At 42.2% G+C, this 21,344-nt stretch overlaps 1 pseudogene across 1 annotated transcript; it reads left to right on the top strand.

Moving 5' to 3' along the window:
- The first annotated feature begins 799 nt into the window (after nt 1-799).
- LOC310852451 (palmitoyltransferase ZDHHC12-like) lies at nt 800-20,927 on the top strand (annotated as a pseudogene). The gene is made up of 7 exons (XR_014568566.1): nt 800-914; nt 1,212-1,498; nt 9,262-9,358; nt 13,352-13,504; nt 14,232-14,404; nt 15,940-16,105; nt 19,769-20,927. The product of XR_014568566.1 is annotated as a palmitoyltransferase ZDHHC12-like (transcript).
- Nucleotides 20,928-21,344: the final 417 nt, after the last annotated feature.

Genomic DNA, 21,344 nt, shown 5'->3' with positions numbered 1-21,344 from the left:
TAAAACTGCAAAAACAAAGGGTTACCCCCCAAAAAAAAAAAAGATAGATCACAACACATCATTGGTAGACTAGTTTTGCTTGTGCAGACCACATGTATATGAACAAATACATATTTGGTACTAGTGTGTGGTTTATCTGATATACATAGTAGCGATCTACTTTCTCTGCCTATGAGAGAAATACTACCAGATGTTTTACATTTAAGAAGCTGTTTTAGAAAAACTGGACTCTTTTTAGGGCTCGTCAACACTTCCATTCGCCCCACTGCTTTCCCCAGGAAACCCATGGTTTAGCACCCATGGCAATTGGGTTTTTCACGGATTGCTGTTTGTTCCAATTTAGCACAAAAGAGCGGGTTTTCCATGGGAAAGTTGTGGGATGAAGGCAAAACCACTCAGACCCTTGCCGAGAAAGCATGGGACAAGTGGAAAATTGCTTCGATGCATGCTTTCTAGCCCTTATAGATACATATTCTGTTTTACCGAAACCTCACCCTATATAGGTTTTGTTGAAAAATCCGTCTAAAAATGTTGCCCAAATTTGGGTTGGTAGGCTCTCTCGTTTTGGAAAATCCAAAATGTACCCTTTTCCCAGATTCATACTCACAATTCACAGATGTGAATAGCAAGGAAAGGCTAGAGAGAGAGAGAGAGAGAGAGAGAGACCTCCCTTTCCCTGGTCTCTGCCACACTGCAGTGCCCTGAAAAAAATTGCACCTGCCATCCATCTTTGAGTTCTGCAGCTATTTAAAGCACAGGAGTTTACTGAGGGTCAGGCACTGGCAATGTCAATGTATATAGGTAGCTGCACCAAGTGAAATGCAGAAGGAGGTAGGAGTCTTCTTTGTGTTTAACATCCATGAATCTCTCTTCTTCATCATTCAATATCTGACAATGAGGATAAATCTAGAGAGGTATGGGATAGTGACTTGTGTGTGTACAAAATATTTTAGAATGTGTATATACTTGTGTTATTATAATCCATGCTATTGAAAGGTTAATTTGATGGGGAAGAGAAACTTAGTAGAACAGAGGGGAGGAGGATGTGGGTGCAGGAAGAGGTGGATACAGAAAAATGTTTAATTTTTCTGTTCATGCAAAAGTTGTCAAGTATCTACTGAAAGCTTTAATAAGATAACAGAAACAAAAAAAAAAATTGTGCCTGGAAGTTTACTACATGCCGTACGTTACTAAAAATTCACAGATGTCAGCCCACAGGCCCACAGGATCACAATCCCCCTTATTTTCATGTACGCACAATGGAGCAATTGGTTCTGTGGAACTGGAGCAAGGCAAGAATTAACATGGGAATGCAACCTTTGGATTGCACCCAGGAGCTGAAGCATCAACGACAGCAGAGGAAGTAGCAGCGGCAGCCACTAATCCTGCTCTAACGCCACAGCAGCTTGTCATTCCAGTGGATCTGCTAATGGAGCTACAAACTGCCTGTGTCTCTCAGGAAACCACACATGAAAATGTCCCAGCAAGTCTGGAGGAGGTAAGATACTGACCCCCAAATAAAAAGCAAATTTCATCAGTTATGTTCCTAACGTTTCAGGTGTTTCGTATTATGATAGGTGAGAATTAAATGGAGGGTGGGGAGAGAATGGTAATGTCAACTTTAAATCAGATGGTTTGTTTTCATTCATGTACCCATGCATGTTCATGGATTCATTATACAAATCAAGTGTGCTGGAAATCAAATAGCTTTCTAATTCAGAATTCACAATGGAAGTAGTAACGGAGCTCTGCAAACAGAGTAGCTGTGTGTCTCATTTGGACTTAAACATTGCTGTTTTTCGTTACAACCTTTATATCATTTGGTTGCATAATGACATTTTCAGAGCAAATGAATATCACAGTCTATTTTAATCTTATCTGAGTACCTAAAAACACCAAGGGTGGCATAACATTTGCAAAACATTCCATAACATTGGCAAAACATTTCAGCTTTGGGATTCCGAGCATTTCAGACAGCCAAAAGTCCAGATTAAAAAAAGACGACGACTATCTTCGTATTTGGAGTTGTTGTCAACACCCAGAAAAAAAACACTGGCTAGGTATTTAAAGGATTCTGGGCAGAGACCCACAACACACATTTGCATTGATATATAGCATGCCCCTAGGAAAATTAATATGGCTCTCATTAGCACTGCATTTGCTGCCCACCCAGCCACGTTAAAGCAAATTTAAAAGGGGGAAGGGGAAGGGGCAGCAAATCAGAGGACCTTGTGCTACCCACTAACAATGCCTTTGTTTGCCCTCATTGGTTTGAACAGCTTTGGATATCATACTGCATAGCTTCATTTGAGCCAGAGTTCACCCAGGTTCACCCAGAGTCCAAGTAATTATTATAGGGCCAGGTGTCATATATAAGTGCCTTTATACATCTGCATGAGGAGCAAGCAGATCACCAGGGGCTTATCCAGGTCTTGCTCCCTTGTTGACCTTGCCTGTGGTTGGACAACAACTGGGAATACCCCGCTACTGAGGCCTGACCCCTTATAAGAGAACCCAGTTCTTTAGGACAATAAGTGGCAAGTTGGAGTAGCCTTCCCCATCCTGGGGCCCTCCAGGTATGTTGGGTGCTGCGCTTAGCAGAGGCTGATGGGAATTGTAGTCCCAAACATCTGGAGAGCACCAGGTTGGGTGAGGCAGAACTGAAGGAGCACAAAGAGAATCAGGATGGAGCAAGCCAGATGCTAGAGAGCTGGAAATAAAGCAAAGCAGGAACTGGGGAGGGGGAAAGGAGGGAACCTGGAGCCTTGGCTAGAATTTCTCAACTGCTTGTAAACATGTAGCCCAATAGGATGTGTTTCATAAGGCAGATGGCTCTTTGCATTAATATTAAGCCTTAATGTGCTAATTCAAGGTTCTCAGAAACCCTAGACACAAGTCACCTTTCTTTTAACTTCCTCTTGACCCTTTCTCTTGCATGCTTCCTTTAGTTATCCTCTTTTACAAATAAACTTTGTTTTCCCTTGATTCGTGTCCAAAAATATTCTGGTTTTGATCTTTGTCAGCAACAAGCAGTCGTCCGTGCACTCACACACTCACTCCTGTGTTATCTTTTCCATTTTTCTTGGGTTTCCTTATAGCAATTGCACTGTTCTGTGATCAAATAGCTGCACAGAACTCAGGACTCAAAACCACATGTGGTTCCTGCCAAGATGGCATTCAAGCCTGGGTTGGCATTTGCATACCCTCCAACATTTCTCCAATGAAAATAGGACATCCTAAGGAAAAGCGGGACATTCTGGGATCAAATAAAAAACCGGGACGGCTTCTCTAAATCAGGGAAGTCCCTGGAAAATAGGGACACTTGGGTGGTCTGCATTTGTTGGGGCTCATAGTCATCAGTGCCTAGAACAGCAGGGGGAAAGGAACGTTACTAAACCTAAACACATTTGCGTGGACAGGCGGAGTCCCCAGATCCCGCGCGGTCCCCCCGTCATGTGGAATAACGACTCAAGACAACGTGCTATGGGATTAAATTGGCCACAACTTTATTAAATTTCAAATGTGGGTAGACCTTGGCTCAGGCATTGGGCGTTCTCCCTCCCCAGTCCCCAGCTGGGGACCTAGGGAGCATCAGGGTTATCCAGTGTGGGGGGGGGGATGGGCCGGCTCTGGAGAACATATGTTTCAAGCAGAGATAGCCGCCCCCGTAACGCCGCCACTGCAGGGGAGAGCAATGACGACCTTTCGGCGTACGGTCAAAGCCTCCCTTCAGAAAACCCCTTTAATGGGGAACCCTGGTATTGCCGCCACAAAGAGGAAGATGGACAAAAGGATTCCGCCCAAGGCTTGATACCGCCAAAGTTGTGACATTTTGCTACGGGAAAGGCAAAACCTGCCAATGCAGGGAAATTCCTTTCCGGCCCTTTAACAGCGACCTTAACGTAGCAGCGCCCGCATACCTGTGAAGAAAAGTTAACCTGCAAAACCTGTGAGGAAAAATTAACCTGCAAAATAAGACATTGGCTGAGGGTGGGTAGGGTGGGAGAAGCTCTGGAGCCAAGTGAGAATTCCCAGGTAAGATCCTCCCTCCTTTGTGTGGGCAGGTAATCCCTCCCCTACCTGGCCTGGTCTCCTTGGCAACTCTTCCTCCAGGTGGGATTGGACAACTGACTGAGGTAGGCGGAGACCTCCAGGTATCCCACCTGAGGGAAGGCAAAGCCAAGCCTATATTGTTGGAGCCGCTCCAGATCTAGGGGCTGCATGCGTCCACGCAAAGGGCGCCCCCCGTTTTAAGCAGGGAGCGGTCATTATTTAAAACCAAACGGTACCAAATTCAGTGGTATTCATTCATTCATTCGCTAGCCTAGACCCAGTTTGAAGTGCATGCATCATGCATAATCTGTGTGAGAAACATTTTCAGAATCTGGCCATAAGATGGGCACTTCCTGCATTTTATGGCCTCCCTCATGGTGAACTCCCTGTCCGGTTAGTATATGGGATTTTTTTACAGAGCCTGATGCCATGCCATGCCTACCAGCCTCAGGTTCAGGGCTCCCCTGATTACCGGCATAAGGCTGAGAGCCAGGTACCCAGACTGGTTCCTAAGCCATTGACACATTGGCTCTGATGGTGTCCTGGTCACTGCTGGACTATGGAATCATAACACTCTGGTTGTTTCAGTTGTAAGTGCTTAGGCTTACTTACAAGCTGAGTTACATTAAGGTGTGGGAAGGAAGGGATTGTGTCAAAGATTCCACAGGAAAAGTGGACTTTATGGAGGTGAGAGAGGTAGCATTCACAGGTGTTTGGGGGTATGATTCCAACCTATGGGGCAACAAGGTAGAAAGGGTGGAGGCTTTTAAGGGAACAGGGGCTCTCCAGATGGCAGAGGGTGGTGGGGCCTCAGCTCTTTGAAGGGTAAAAGCAGACCTCCTCCAGCAGCGACCCAGCTCAACTGAGCTATCCCTGCTTCCCTCTGACTAAAAAGATGCTCAGGAGCAAATCAAAGAGTCCCTGCAGTGTCCTCCATCTCCTCAACTGAACAAAAGCTCTGAGCCTCTTCTTATAAACTAAAAAAGCCTGTCTAAACTAGACTGTACTTTTCTGGGCACGAAGGGGCCGTATATTCCCCTTTCTCATCTCTAAATACAGTGGTACAGACGCTTCAGGTTACAGATTCCGCTAACCCAGAAATAGTACCTCAGGTTAAGAACTTTGCTTCAGGATGAGAACAGAAATTGTGTGGCAGCAGCGGGAGGCCCCATTAGCTAAAATGGTACCTCAGGTTAAGAACAGTTTCAGGTTAAGAACGAATTAAGTTCTTAACCCGAGGTACCACTGTACTCATGATGGCCAGTGAAAGCCCACCATCATAATACTTCACACACAAAAACCCGGGATTGACTTTAAAGTGAGTAAATTTGTGGTGGTTTTCACCTTTTCATCATCACAATCCTCTCCCATCTCACAGGAATAGCACAGAAATAGAGGACCTTTCTGTTCTTGCCATAGTTTAGCAAAGACTGCTGTGAAATACATAGGTCAGCTTTAAAACAGGTAGCTCAAGCCACAGCGCTTCATGACAATAGTAGAAAAACAGTCTTTCTGCTTAGAATCCCCTTTATACTTGGAATCATTGTTCTTTGCACACAAAACAATCAACTGGTTGGGGGCTATTAAAAAGCGCCTAGGAATACCCAGCCAAATAGTCTGAAAGCATTACAGCTGTCAGGATTTGGAGGTGGGGGCAGGGGTGTATTTGACAGGAAATAAAGCTTATGTTGATTTTTTTTTTTTTTGTAAGGTCTAAGAAGAGGCTGAGTGACTGTGCTGAGAATATGAATAGGCAAAGTGGAAGAAAATCCCTCCATTTTCAAAGGAAAAACATAGTGATTATATTTCATTATAATGGCTGTACAAGCATAAACTAAGCCATATATTAGTAACAGAGCTGAGCTGTCTTCTCAAGGGCTGGGAGAAAGGAGTGTGCTGTAACAGGGAGATTAATCACTGGCAAATATTAAGAGATTATGAGGAGAGATTAAAAGATTAAAGGGAAAGACGAAAGGAACCTAAATCTATATATTGTGTCCAGATGACAATATAAGGGGGGGGAATGGTTAGGGTTAGCACATAAATCACCTGGCTGTACAAAGTAAGAAGTATTAACTATACATGATTGTATTAAGGACTGTTAAATGGAAATACAAGGAGTCATCATTCATTTATATGTCTGAATGGAGTTTGAACCATGACTAGCCCATTGAGCTCAATGCTGGAAGGTATCATTAGCACCTCTTCTGTTAACTTTGCAAATCTGGGGAGATTGTCCAGTAGGAGGTCAGAGAGAGTCCTTACCTTTCTCCATGTTCAGGAGAAGATCTAGTAGTCTCCTAACATTAGTCTGAGCCACAGAAGCTTTCAGATTCTCCAAAGCTACTTCAGACACAAGACTTGATTCCTCCCTAAATTGGGTGAGGGAAAGCATCAGTGTTCAGCACTGATCATAGCTGTCTACTAATGGTAGTCAAAATTTGTAGATTTTTAGACATGGAAATTAAGAAGGAAAAGCATGTGAGAAACCTTTTCATATAACCATTCATCACATAAAAATGTCAGCCCCCAAAAGCAGTCTTTTATATTCACCCTAAGGCAGTCTTTACATACCACAATTTCCTAATGGATTTAACCTTCAGGTTAACATCTCATTAACATCACATGTACCTATCTATGTGCTGTTAGCATACATATGCCAATTTAGCTGTGTATACACCCATTGGGACACCATAGTTGATCAATAGCTTCCAGAAATGTATCACTGAATAGATGTGTGTCAAAATAGGCACATGTTTTCTTATCACACATGGCATAGTGTAGAAATACAGAAGTGTTATCCATGCATCTGTGTAGCTCCTTGCCATTTGGGGGTTGCCCTTCCTAGTGGACTGTGCAATACAGTCCACCCAATTGCTACATTTTCAAATAGTGTTTTTTTTGAAAACCTCACAATATTGCAATGCTGCTCATTCCTTGCTGTCATGGAGTCTATGAAAATGCCATGAGACATGGGTGGGAGCCTCAGGCTCAAGAGCCAAATGCTGCCCTCCAAGGCTCTCCCCACACCACACCCCCTCCCAGGCACAGCCCCTCTCCACAAGCCATGTCCCCTCAAACTGGCCTTCACAGCCTCAGATTCTTTTGAAAGGAGCTTAGAAAGGAGACCTGATGCAACTCAGCTGGAACAATTTTCCAAAGCCAAGGCACCACCACTGAAAAGGCCCTGTTGGTTTATTTCTAACATTGTGATTTCATTTCAGGGCTTTTTTTGGGGGGATCTAAAATATATTTAATTTGTGTGTGTTTTAAACTTTTAGTTATCATTCCTACTAAATGGGTTTTTAATTATTCCTAATTTTGCTGTTTTGGCAGTGTTTTGATATCTGTTAATATAAAAAACAGTTTTTGCTTGCTTGGCTATTTTAAAGATATCTTCTGAGGCCAGCAAACATCTATGACCCAACCAAGAATCTTGTCATTTACAAGGTAAACATTTTGCAAATTCTTCACAAAAATAAAAGACACAGGGAGGGGAGGTACGTAGTCTGAGATTCCTAGCTGACTTTGCAAAGCCTTCAGTAAAAACACCTGCAATTTATGCTCAAAGAAGTTATTACCTGATAGTTATGAGACGTTGTGATAGCAATATTGTGTGTTGAAACACAGAACTTCTCCAATCACAAAGAAAGAGTGAGGCTGGAAAGCAAACAAGATGTAACATTAATTACTTCCTGTAAATAGCCACAGCAGGGAACCTGGGCAGCACCAAAACAGCACAAGGCAGGTGTCCTGTTCTACAACAGCTCTATGCTTATATGAAAACCCAAGCAGCATCCCATAACAAGACTGAGGCACCCAGATTACCTACAGCACCTTGGAGACTTATTAAGGCCTACCTGGCAGCAAGTCAGAATGTCAAGTCCAAAGTTCAACATCTGGGGGTCAGTCCACACAAGTCAAGTCCAAAGGTCAGGAAATGCAGCCCAGGGTCAATCCAAGTAGCCAAGTCCAAAGCCCAGCAGGCAGGATAAGACCAGAGTCAAATGCACAGCACAATCCCATAGAAGTCCAGGTGCATCTAAGCCAAGGTAAATCAACATAGACCAGGCATGGCTAAACTTGGCCCTCCATATGTTTTGGGACTACAATTCCCTTCATCCCTAGCTAACAAGACCAGTGGTCAGGGATGATGGGAATTGTAGTCCCAAAACATCTGGAGGGCCAGGTTTGGCCATGCCTGACATAGATAGCTGCATAGACAAAGCACCTCAACTCTGCTTCCCTTTTGTAATTTGCATGCTGATTGCAGCATCTGGGCTTGATGAGGCATGGGACCCTCACCTGTTCTAAGCTCCAGCTGAGGACTCACACAGCTGCTCCCAGAGCTAGCGAGCCCCACTTGACCAGCTAGAGAGCTGGCTTGTGGGCCCTTGTCTGCCTCTGCCTCCTGGAGCATCCCTCCTGCTGCTCCCTATGCCTCAGAGCCCACCATGATCATGGAGACAGGACCTGTCTGGTGAGGGGTCCTGCTACCCTTATTCCTGTGCATTGACCCCCATCTCCTTGCCATCTTTTGTTACCTTGTGAGTACTTCCTTCCCCATCCCCTGCTTGCCCCAGTGTATCCCAGTCCCTCGCTGAGATCATTTTCCTCCTCCCTGTTGTCCTGCCAGCTCCTGATACTTGTATACATTGACTGAACTGTGGTGCAGTAAGTAAGGCCTTGCAGTCAGTTTTCTGTAAGGCTGAGGAGACAAAAGTACCCTGGAAGACTCCTCCTCTGACTCAAAGTAAGGTGGCAAGGCTGTGTTTTCAAGTGAGGAGAGCCTTGAAGATGGTCCTGGCAGCTCTTCCCCCATTGAAGGTCATCCTCCTCTGAGTCCATTGCACAGCGAAAGGTCTCTGAGTCATGACAGAAGAGTTTAAACCTCCCCACCTTACCATACCTCACTGTTATTTCATCAGGAGGAAACACTTCATTAGTGCCATTTTTCATTTTTTTAAAAAAGTTTCTAGTTCTTAAGGCATTGACCATATGCATGAAACTTTGTGCTGCAGTCTCAGGATCCATAAGGATGTCTTACTAAGGTTTTCAGTGATGGGTGTTAAGGTTCCAGGCCCCTTCATGGCTTTGTTTATACTAGAGCTTTCTGTTTGTGTAACAGCAGCATTGGACACAACACTATTGCTATGTGATTGAGATACTGTGACCATTATCATATTTGTCATTGTGTTCTATTTTCAGATCATGGAAATTTAGCTCTCCTGGTGAATCAAAGGTGGCCGTCCTTTTCTTTTATAGTTGCACATTTCTGTGGGGTTACCCAACTTACCTGTTTTGGGTAAGGCAATCATGATCTTGTTCAAAATATGGCTCTTCCTTGTGCCTGTTGTATAGAATAATAGTAAAAAGGGAAAGAGTTGCTTTCCATGAATGACTTGGTATCCTATGGCAATTAGCCCCACATACATCAATGCTCTCTATTTAAGGGACTGAATTTTCCCTACAAGAAAGGTAGTAAAATAAAGACTCTAATCATTATATAGACATGGATGTAGATAAAAATATAGATGTATAATTTGTTAAATCAGAATTAGAATTCAATCCTGCAAAGGCTTATTCTTATATCTCATGATGGAGCAAACTATTTTGGTAGTGCCATTGACCTCCTGCTTTCAGACTGGAGGAATATATTAGTAGTAGCATGTTAAGAATTGCATTAGGATGGCCACTTACACATAGCCAAAAAAGAGGAAATGCATCACACACATAATACATCAAGACGAAAGAGGGCACAGATACGCACATCTTATGCAAATGACACTTTTTATGTATAGATGCAAATTTAGAAATAATTGCTGTAAGTTAAATAGAAATGCATCTCACTATAAATGGGAATATTGTGAATATTGTGATCAGGCGACCTTGATCAGTCTACTGCCCAGCTTCTAACTGCTGATGGATAACTACAAGCCCCCTCCCCTGGCTCTCCTTTTTATGTTTCTTTCTTTAAACTGAACTTGGATTTGGCAGTCCCACAAATAGAGGACTTGTTGTTGTTTAGTCGTTTAGTCGTCTCCGACTCTTCGTGACCCCATGGACCAGAGCACGCCAGGCACTTCTGTCTTCCACTGCCTCCCGCAGTTTGGTCAGACTAATAGAGGACTAGCCTCTGTAAAAGAGGACACCTTGCCAACCCAGATTATATAAAATATCATTGTAATATGGAGTTGAAAGAAGATAAGTTGGTACTGATATAATCCAGGGCTACTAGTATTTCTGGAAAATAAAGGTAAGAATTGATATACCAGTACACTCTGATCCTGAAACTGTTATTAAGAACAAATTTCTGTGGAATTACATCCAAGCAACTGCTCTTAACAGTATGATAATGATGCAGTTGATTCATGGTGTGCATCACATCAATGCTGAATAATAATGTACAAATGGTTATTTCAAGCCAATATATGTCTATTATTACTTGGCCAAGATCCCAGATTCTAGGCAATTCCCCTTGGTTTACAGAGAAGAAAGGAACAGACAAAAAGAAATCCTGAAAAGAGTTTATCTCAACTGAAATGCAGCCAATATTAGAAAGTTTATGGTACTTGTTATCTAGCGTGATATCAAACTGTTGCATTCCATTAATATGCTTTTATTTAAATAAATGATAGACATGCCATATCATATGGATATCTGTATCTCACTGACCTGAGAAGGTTCTGCATTTTCTGGACTTTAATCTATACAATACAGTACACATATAATACATTATTCTGTTTATATTCTCTGTTGCTCTTTTTATGGGAGGGAGCTGGCTGGAACTTTTCCCAAAGCTTTAGTGTGCAATCCTTGGCTCAGTTTAAGTCAAAGGCACTTCTGTCATTGACTTCATTGGATCATTGGATCAGGATTGCATCTTTAATTCCTTAATCTGAGCATAATTCTTCAGTCAGCTGGTGGGAGCATTATGGAACAAATGGTAGTATTTTATCTATGCAGAGCAAAATTGCCAAGCTAAATTGAAAACAAAGATCAGAAATATATTTTAGAACAGTACTTAGCTGTAATTTATTAGCATCTTTCACTTTATTATATTTCATGAAATGAGAAAGGGGAATATCTTTGCATTTAAGTGAATAGATGACTACAGTTGTCACAGGATCGATTTTCAGAGCGGCTTTTACAACCTCTAGGCTTTGATACCTACATTTACAAAATGAAATAATCATATTTTCATGAGAAGTGAAGTCTTAAAACATTTTCTATCCAAGGCAAAGGGAAAAAGAAAAGCAGGAATTCAACAGTAATCTCCCCTTTGTTTGCTTCTCCTCCTACAATGGTTACTCTGCCTAATGATTCAAAACGTCTCTGCAAGACGCCTTTCCCTTCACTGTCATTCACGTTATGCATCTCCATAGCTCATTATAGTGGCTATGTATAATTAAACTGACTTCCTGGCATGGCCATACTTCTGGTCCTTACTGTTTAAAGATCTCCACTTCTCCTCTCAACTAAGCAATTACCTGATTAACATTATTTGAAGTCCCAAGATGCTTTTACACTCAGTTTGTAATGATGCCTAAACAACGATTCTTGTAGAAACATGGGAGCCAGTTCCTTGTGTCTGGACCTCATGTTGCTGTGACAGTATCTGTAGAAGGAATAACGTGGAACAGATGGATTACTTATCAGTGGACAATTCTGACCCGGGAAGGAAATATATAATTTGCCCAACCCATATGGTTCCTTCCTAAAGACTTTAATGGAAAATCTACATTTAAACAGCTCACACATAGAATCACAGAACCATAGAGTCGGAAGGGATCCTGGGGATCATGTAGTCCAACCCCCTGCAATGCAGGAAAATATGCAATTCCGTAACATATAAATTGTCACTTTGTCATTTGGAAAACTGATATGTTAGACTAAGCCCTCATTTTGAGGGTGTCTGTATCTCCTATCTACAAGCCCAATGTCAGGAGTTGGCATAGCTGAGCAGCTGCTGGATTCTCTGACCTAGCAAAAGACCCATTGCAAAGCACCACTCCAAGAACCTCCATCTTTGTTAGGCCATCTGCATATGTTTAGACACAAAGCTCCATCATTTAACAACAACAACCACAACAATTTATTAGTTGCCCCAGAAGCCAACAGGCAGCCAATATGAATCAGGTGCAAGTTACCTCATGCCCTCAAACCCTCACTCTGCTTATTTCTCAGAAGCCTGGTGACACTGGAATGGTGGTGGTATTTCAGTTGCTGCCCTTAATATCAGTCCCAACACTATTCTTACCCCTAGTGGGGAGGACGTGCAGTGTGAACTATGCAGCAGCTGCCCCAACGGAAGCCATGAGTCCTCCCAGTCTTCTGCTGCTCCCTACCACCTGCATGGGCAAGGGCAAGGAGGCCTGGGGAAAAGTGAGCCCCGGGCAAGACTGCCAGATATGCAGTAGCACTTCTTACAGCTTTCAACCACCACCCCACCCATCCACAAGAAGCTTGGTGGTGAGCAGGTGCTGTGTGTGTCTGTGTCTCTGAGGGAGGGAGTTGTGTATATTTGGAAAACCCACAGCAGGTTTCTTGCCTGTGGCCCACAGAAACCTGAAACTTGGTCATGCCAAGTTGGCTTCCCTTCTTACACATCTCCTTGTGTTATCTCTTCTCAATAAGCTTGCCTACTGTTAGCTCCTCCAGTGTGGTGTAGTGGTTAAGAGCGGCAGACTCGTAATCTGGGGAACCGGGTTCGCGTCTCCGCTCCTCCACATGCAGCTGCTGGGTGACCTTGGGCTAGTCACACTTCTCTGAAGTCTCTCAGCCCCACTCACCTCACAGAGTGTTTGTTGTGGGGGAGGAAGGGAAAGGAGAATGTTAGCCACTTTGAGACTCCTTAGGATAGTGATAAAGCGGAATATCAAATCCAAACTCCTCCTCTTCTCCTCCTCCTTCTGCTTCCTTATACTGCTTGCCTATAGTATTCTGTGTCTCTTTCACCTCTCATGTTGAGAAATCTCTCACGAACTGCTCCTCCAGTTCCATCCAATTCTCGTTTCTGTATTCCAGTTATGGATTTGTCAGTCCCTAACTGTTGAAAGCCACTTTGAGTAGTACATGGACACTAGAAGAGTGGGATAGATAGCATAGATAGCAGAGAGGTTGGGGAAAGAGAGAGAGATTTCATGTAAACAGTATACATACGTAGGCAGCCAGAGGTCAAGTAAATGACTGATGCTTTTGTACAATGATTTGCATGATGTTTCAGTTTGTGTGCCAGTGAGTCAGATTAGTTTTGTGTTTCAACGTGTTAAGACATTTGTCTGTTTTCATTGCACAGATTATGCCATTATCTTTTAATACCCTGTGGAACATCCATGCTACCTTTCTCCTTGGGAATGCTCTGATGTGGTTCCTCTTCTTAAAAGCTTCTATGATGAACCCAGGTTTGCTTCCTTAACACACTGATGAATATTACCAGACCATCAGACAGGTATTTCTCTCGTACACCTTTGCATATGCTACCATCTCTCACACATTAGTAATAATTCTCTTTGGCAATAATCACCTCTGGAATTATACAAATGCCATTGCTGGATTGAAAGCATCCTTCTTTTGTCATCATTTTTTATTCATGCCTAAATGTTGAAGATTTCAATTAATTCAATTAATGCAGGTAGCTAGCAAAGAAAGGCTTCGGCGCTTTTGCACACATATCTGGGAGAAAGTCCCATGGACTTAACATCTGAGTAGACAAGTATAGAATTGTGCTGTTTTGGTGACTGATTTTGTTTTCCACTAAGAAGTCATGTTTTATAATATGATCATGGGACATCCCAATAGTATAAAACAATGCAGCTACATACGAATATGAACCGTTCCCAAAATATTATATGGATTTAATCTTCCTGCCACACTTGCCATCCTCGCCTGTCACACCAGTGTGGTGCGCCACATCCTTTGAAAACCACTGTTCTACATGCTTCCTGCTTTGGAAAGGAGAAATTGCACTTTTTGCTGATGCATTTGCCCTGGAGATGGGTAAACTCATGCAAGTCCACCTTGAATTAGAACATAAAGCACGAACAGCATCTGAATCACCTGGTTGTCTGAAATGATTCTACTGTCCAAAGCATATATACAAAAGCATTAGGTAGTTGGTTCTTAAGATTCTGCCATTGCATTTTAGATTCCATCCTGGATATATTCTTCTTTCTAAGGTGGATTATCTTAATTATTGGGAAGAGGGCAAAATCCTGTTGCCTAGACTATGTCATGAGTGCCACCTTGTGAAACCTCTTCGAGCTAAACATTGTCGTATCATCAATCGTTGTGTGTCTGGCTTTGATCATTATTGTCCTTTTATCTACAACAGCGTGGGATACAGGAACAGGTAAGGTAAAGGTAAAGGGACCCCTGACCAGTACAGATGTGCAAAAGATGTGCAAAAGAGATTTTTTCTGTAGCATTTAAGATAGCCTTCTGCAACCCATTAGCTTTCAGATGTGTCATCAGTTCCAGCCAGCATTGCTAGCGAAGTGATGGCAGTTGTGACCCACAACAGCTGGAGGGCAACAGGTTTGGTGAAGATTGTTCAAGATATTTTTGATCATCTACTTTATAACTCTTTAGTAACTAAGCTTTCTCCCCCCCCCCCTTTTCACAACACCATCAGATGTTGCACTGTTGATATCTCTCATCAGAAACATTAACATGTGACACAATAAGTCTTTGGATCACCACTGTATCTATCAGCCATCTGTGGCCCTACAATCAGCAGGTGGACCCTGTTGGTGTCACCCCACTTGGGGTGTACCCAGCTGGTGGTGACTTGTGTCAGGGCCTTCTCAGCAGTGGCTCCCCATTTGTGAAATGTCCTTTCTAGTGAGATGCATCAGTTTTTTAAAAAATACTTATTGATAACTAGAAAAATTGTAAAGTTTTGATGGTTGAAAGTTCTATCCCTGATACCACCGAAATTACTGTATTAGTTTAAGGGTAGATTATTGCTTTCAGGAGTTTTAAACTGGTTTTTAGAAAGTTGTTCTTAACTGTTTTTTAGAATTTTTAATTGTGTTATTTTAGTATTTAAATGTGTGCTGCCCTTGACTCCTTTGGAGCAGGGTGTGAGATATACATTTACCGTAATTAATTGATAAATAAGTCATAAACTTATTTTGGCAAAGCCAAAAATGTGGTACACAAAACAGATTTAAACTGAGAAAATGGTTGTGGCTCCTTCCTCCACCCCATGAAACAATGGGGGAATTGATTTTCTGTAAAGGAGAAAATGGTTAATGCCATACTTAGAAATCCAAGACCGGGTATTTAGTGCAGAAGACATGACAATTAAGCTCATGTAAAACCCACTGAAGGCCAGTTGATGGCCTATATTATCAACTGCTTGCTTTGCTGTTCATTTTTAATCATATACGCATCCAAGTCACACAGGAGACATTTCCTCAGAGATAAGGTGCTTATAGAAGGCACTACCACAGTTATTTCCCCACATCATCTTTTAAGGAGATATTTATGAAAGGTGACCTTGAGCACACTCTGTTATCATTTGAGGTTCTTTTCGGACATATTTTGCTTTTAATGTGATCCGACTTCATTTTAAAAAAGTGGTAACACAACAGGAGCCAAGGACTAAACTCACAGAGTAATCAGTACCTCCAGTAAAGAGTACTGTAAAGGGAGTGCAGTTTTGGTTAGCTTCTGCTTCCACAGACATCTGGTTGGCCACTGTGAGAATAAGATGCTGGATTAGATGGGCCATTGGCCTCATCCTATGTTCTTATGAATTAAATCACCACCTCAGCTGCATATGAGAGAGGTTGTTCTAGATACTGACTGAACTTTGCAAAGGCTTTGTTAGCTTTTTATGTAGTAGAAGCATTGCTTTGTTTCTGTTTTGCTTCATTCTAGGCCCTATTTTGTAGGATTCCTCACTACTATGTGTCTGAACTCTGTGGTTGGAATATATCTATGCTGGAATTGGTTTAATGTAATGGGACGTAGTATTTTCATCGGGATCGGATTTCTCTTTCTTTCCGTCATTGCCACAACATCAGCAATGATGACTTCACTGTGTGTATGTATCGTCTTGAATGCATATTTTTTTAATAGCAGGCTTTGGGGAGGTCACAAAAATGGCTTTGGGCACCACAGGTAGCTATGGGGTCAGCCCATTGTTTTTATTAAAAGGATTTAAAAATTAAAGTAAAAAATGGCAACTTTTTAAGGGGTCACCTTTTGGCATCACAACTTTGAAGTAGAGGACTCACGAAAGCCGAAATGTTTGCTTTTTAATGACAAGTTGGGTGAGGGGTCTTTGGGGGCCAGCTATGAGCCACTGGGTAGCCACTGCTGCCCTCGGAGATGGCAGGAGTAGGATTTTCCCACATAGCCAAAATGAAGCAAAGGCACTGACTCTCTGAGTGGTAAGACAGCACTCGTTCTTATCCCAGACTGCATATTGACAAGTCAAAGGGAAAAGACTGTGTGAACCTGAAACATATCACAGACAGCATGGTTAGTAGTCAGGAATGATGAGAATTGTAGCCCAGGGACATCTGGAGGCCCAAGTGGTCTAGATCTCCTGCTTTCGGGTTTCTGCATTCTGCCTGAGGCAAGTATTTAGAATCATAGAATCATAGAGTTGGAAGAGACCACAAGGGCCATTGAGTCCAACCCTCTGGCAAGCAGGAAACACCATCAGAGCACTCCTGACATATGGTTGTCAAGCCTCTGCTTAAAGACCTCCAAAGAAGGAGACTCCACCACACTCCTTGGCAGCAAATTCCACTGTCGAACAGCTCTTACTAGTATTTCTCTTTAGTATTTCATAGTATTTAAATGCTGGAGTTGCATATTAAAGCTCACCAGCTTTGTTACATAAAGGCCAATCTTCTCTCCCTCAGCCATTCACACAGGATGTTAGAAAGACTGTCATCTGAAAGAGGGAGAGCGATAGGTTACGAAAAACAAGATGAGGTTAATGTGTGTTTTATATATATAATTCTGTAGAGTAGGAACAGCAGCTCAGTTTACATAGAACTGTTAATGCCCTCTAGTGTCTTTTTATTGAAAGCCAGAGAGAAAGAGAAAGTTTACTCAAATAGGATGCTAAGTAACTGCACTATTTTCGACTGGCTGATTTCAAGTGGGATCATACTTAAAATAAAACAATAGCATGCTTGATGGGAAATACGTTTAATTTGCAAGGGAGTAAGTTGTATCCATTCCCTTTGGATATACGGTCTTTTACTGTTCTGGTATCTGCATATAAGCAGATATTAACTTTGTAACATGTACTGAAGAATAATTTATGCTTTGATATACCACCTGCATAAATAATACAGCTGGCAACAGAAATGATTAAATTGTATGCTTGTATTATTTCTGTTTGGGAGTTTCTACTACCCAATGACAGGACAGTCTGATATTGTGGGATGAACTCTCATAAAAAGAATAATGAACTAAGATTACGGGCAACAGAATATTTGGTAGTTCACTTACGCTCCTACCAAACTTTTAGAAGGCAGCCCTGTTTAGGGAAGCTTTTAATGTTTAATAGGTTATTAAATTTTAGTGTTTTATTGGAAGCCGCCCAGAGTGGCTGGGAAAACTCAGCCAGATGGGTGGGGTATAAATAATAAATTATTATTATTATTATTATTATTATTATTATTATTATTATTATTTGTTCCTTATGGTCCTTGCTTCCTTGAACACGGAAAGCTGCCATATACGAGTCAGACCAGTGACTCCCAGCATCTCCACTAGTTGTGATCCACTTGGCTATATCTTGAATTTTGGACTTCCACATGCAAAGGACTTCTTCTGCCACTGAGCTAGGGCCTTTCCCAGTGGAGGATGGTCCATTAGGGTGAATGGGGCACTGCCCTACCAAGCTCAGTCTGCCCTTGACCAGCCTGCTTTTCTTACTTCCACCCAGCCCAGGTTTGTGGCACTGCCTGACAATGGCCTCCTCCTTAGTTTCAGTGCTGCTCTTGCATAGCCTCCAACATTTCTCTGATTAAAATAGGGACGTCCTATTTCATCATCATCACCATAACAACAATAATTTTTATTTATACCCTGTCCTTCTGACTGGGCCGTCCCAGACATTCTGGGCATCTTCCAACATATAATAACCTCCCTATACAGGGTTGCCTTGAGATGTATTCTAAAGATTGTATAATAATCTCCTTGGCTCAGGGGGTCACATAACTCCATCCCCGCCCACATTTTTCCGATGAAAATAGGGACATCCTACCATACCCGCCAACATTTCTCTGATGAAAATAGGGACATCCTAAGGAAAAGCGGGACATTCCAAGTTCAAGTCAGAAACCAGGATGCCTTCTTTAAATCTGGAACTGTCCCTGGAACTCTGCACCTGAGGGGGTCCTGAAATTCTGCTCTTGTAGAACTGTGGAGGAAGGAGGTTGGGGACAAAATTAGAATTAGATGGTTCTACTGTCATTGGCTCTGGCAGTACCTGCTGTTGGTCTTCCTACCAGTCCAAATAGGCACTAACCACTGCTGGCCTTTCTTCAAACAGCCAGTCACAAAACTGATGGTAGAGTTAGCAGAGATAAAACCAAGACCTTCTAGATTTGTATCCTGCTGCCCAGTATGATAAGCAACTGTTCTTGGGCTGCTACTATACCAACAGGAAAAGGACAAACACATTTTGTTTATGTTTGAATACATCCCCCACAGTCATAAGAACTGGAATGTAGAGATGATTCCAACAGACTAGACTAGGAATGGGGATTCTGTGGCCCTCCAGATACTGCTAGAATACAACTCCCACCATTCCTGACAATTAACCATGCTGGCTGGAGCTGATGGGAGTTGGGAGTCCAACAGCATCTGGAGGGCCACAAGTAGTAGTAGACGGCACAGAGGGAGGGCGGCACTGCTTATGTGCCCAAGTTGCTGCTGTATACCAGGGTGAAGAGGCAACAGAGTGGTGAGGTTGGCCAGGCAAGCACACCAGCAGTCAATCTGGTGGACCTACCACCATGTTTGCACTGTGTTGGCCTCGCCTTCCCCACCCCCTTCCCTCTTCCCCCTCTCTGATCTAGTGTACAGCAGCGACTCAGCTGGAAGAAAGTCCGGTAAGTGCCATCCACTACCAGCCACAGGTTTCCCACTGCTGGGTTAGACCATAGTTTCCTGTGAACTGAATTTAGAGCTTTGGCTGCTATCGTGATCCTGCCTGACACTCTCGCTTGTCTACTTTTGATAGATGATTTACTGTTTTTCTAGTGTCCCAAACGGGCTTCTGCAGAACTTGTCAGATTGTCCCTGTATCTATTCCTGGGACATTTAGCCTAGTCCATATTCAAGTATAGCTTTGCTCTGCTTTCTCAGTTCAGTGACCATTGAAATAATCTATATTGTTTCTTGGTGTAGACACAACCTTTCTGTCAAGGACTCTTATTGGCAATAAACTAACAGCTGTTATATGTGTTGGTAAACTCAAATTCTTCAGCTGCTATCCTTTCTCCATTACACCAAAACACCCAAGAGTCTATTGCCTCTGGTCTCTACAGTTTAATTGCAGGTGTTACATAAAAGTCAGACATTTATTATAATGATGAATTATTTCTCAAAGTTGAGCTGGTCAGCTTGTAGTGTAATGAATCTTAGTTGCAGTATGGTGTCATCTGCTGCAACAGCAGCAGTGCAAACAGTTTATATGTAAAACTGAAAGTCAACTCTATGTGTTTCACTTCTAAAGGTTTATATGGCGGCAGTCAACTTAACTACTGCAGAATGTCTCAAAACAACGAAGTATGCATATCTCCTGGACCATCAAGGGAAGTTCTTCAACCCATTTGATAGAGGAATTATACTAAACTTTATGGAATTCCTTCACATCATCAAGCCTCTAACAGAGAAGGAACTGAAAAAAGCAGAACTGACTTTGGTATAAAGATTATAAAAGAGTCATGTATTGTATAATATACCAGGACGTCAACACATCACTTTATTAGTAAAACTGGCGGTGTGTAGTGCATGGTTTTGAGCATGACCTCTCCCTAGGGAAAAGAAATGTGTTGACAGAAACCTTTGCATGTGCATGGAATGTGACAGACCTTTGATCATGTACAGATTGTGGGTATATGTATGGAGTAAAGGGACCTTTCTCCTTAAATCAAGGATATGATCTTAAGCACAATACAGCAACACTGTATTATTGGTTCATTTTTACAATTGCATATTTCAGTCATTGTTCCCACCCACCCACAATTCAAGAGAAAGGGCAATAAATTATCATTGTACAATACACATTTCATTTTCAAACACTATTAATCACTGTGCACATTTCATTCTGCCTTATTCAGTATTAAATATATGCATAGCCTATTATCCATTCTAAGATGCTGATGGAGTTACAACAAAGCTAACATAGGATATAAAATTTGCCCAGCAGTTCTTAACTCAAAATCTAAATACTGTATTACACTGCAGTTTTGTATTTCTCTTCAACACTAGATGGTGCTGGCTTACTTTTTTTTACTATGAAGCTGACTTAGAATGTCTTAATAGAGTAAATGTTCAAACACAACAGAACTGGGTGAATTTCAAGTTCAGATTTTGCACTTTTGCACCCTTCCCCCTTATGCTGGCAGGCATGCTGTTATATCCTGCAGAAATGTAATAAAATAGCACCCCGTTGCTGACTCTGTGACTTAGTGACCCTAAGCCTGCGTGTTCAAGACTCAACAAATATAATTCTTCTCGGTGTCAAAGGTTAAAAGATTTGCAAGAAATATTTGTGAGGGTTCGTTTTCACTTGCTTGAAGCTTTCTTCTATTTCATTCCAATGAACTTTTCTGTAGCTGGGGGATATATAAACATAGGCATTAAAAAAATAAAAAGCACTTTTCCTCCTTCAGTCTGTTCACCATGTTATTTTAGATTGGTCTTTTTTGTTCTGGATTTTATATTCTGTACATATTTCTCAGACTTTTCAGTGATTTCCACCTGGGCACTGCTTCTGACAACCGAATCCCAGCTATGTCCAGGAAATTCCAGACATATGGCAACCCTCTTTTAACAGGGTATCTTGCATAAACACTGTCCAACCATTTCAAATCATATTCAGTTAACATGCTGGATGTGGGCAGAGGCTTTGCCCTTGGCCTACAAACACATAAAGGTAAAGGTAAAGGTACCCCTGATCATTAGGTCCAGTTGCAAACGACTCTGGGGTTGTGGCACTCATCTCGCTTTATTGGCCGAGGGAGCCGGCGTACAGCTTCCGGGTCATGTGGCCAGCATGACTAAGCCACTTCTGGCGAAACCAGACC

Source organism: Podarcis gaigeae (assembly GCF_964106915.1).
Source record: "Podarcis gaigeae genome assembly, chromosome: 9".
In the NCBI taxonomy this organism is placed as follows: domain Eukaryota; kingdom Metazoa; phylum Chordata; class Lepidosauria; order Squamata; family Lacertidae; genus Podarcis; species Podarcis gaigeae.
The sequence above is the reverse complement of the archived record's forward strand: the minus strand, read 5'-3'. Positions and strand labels throughout refer to the sequence as shown.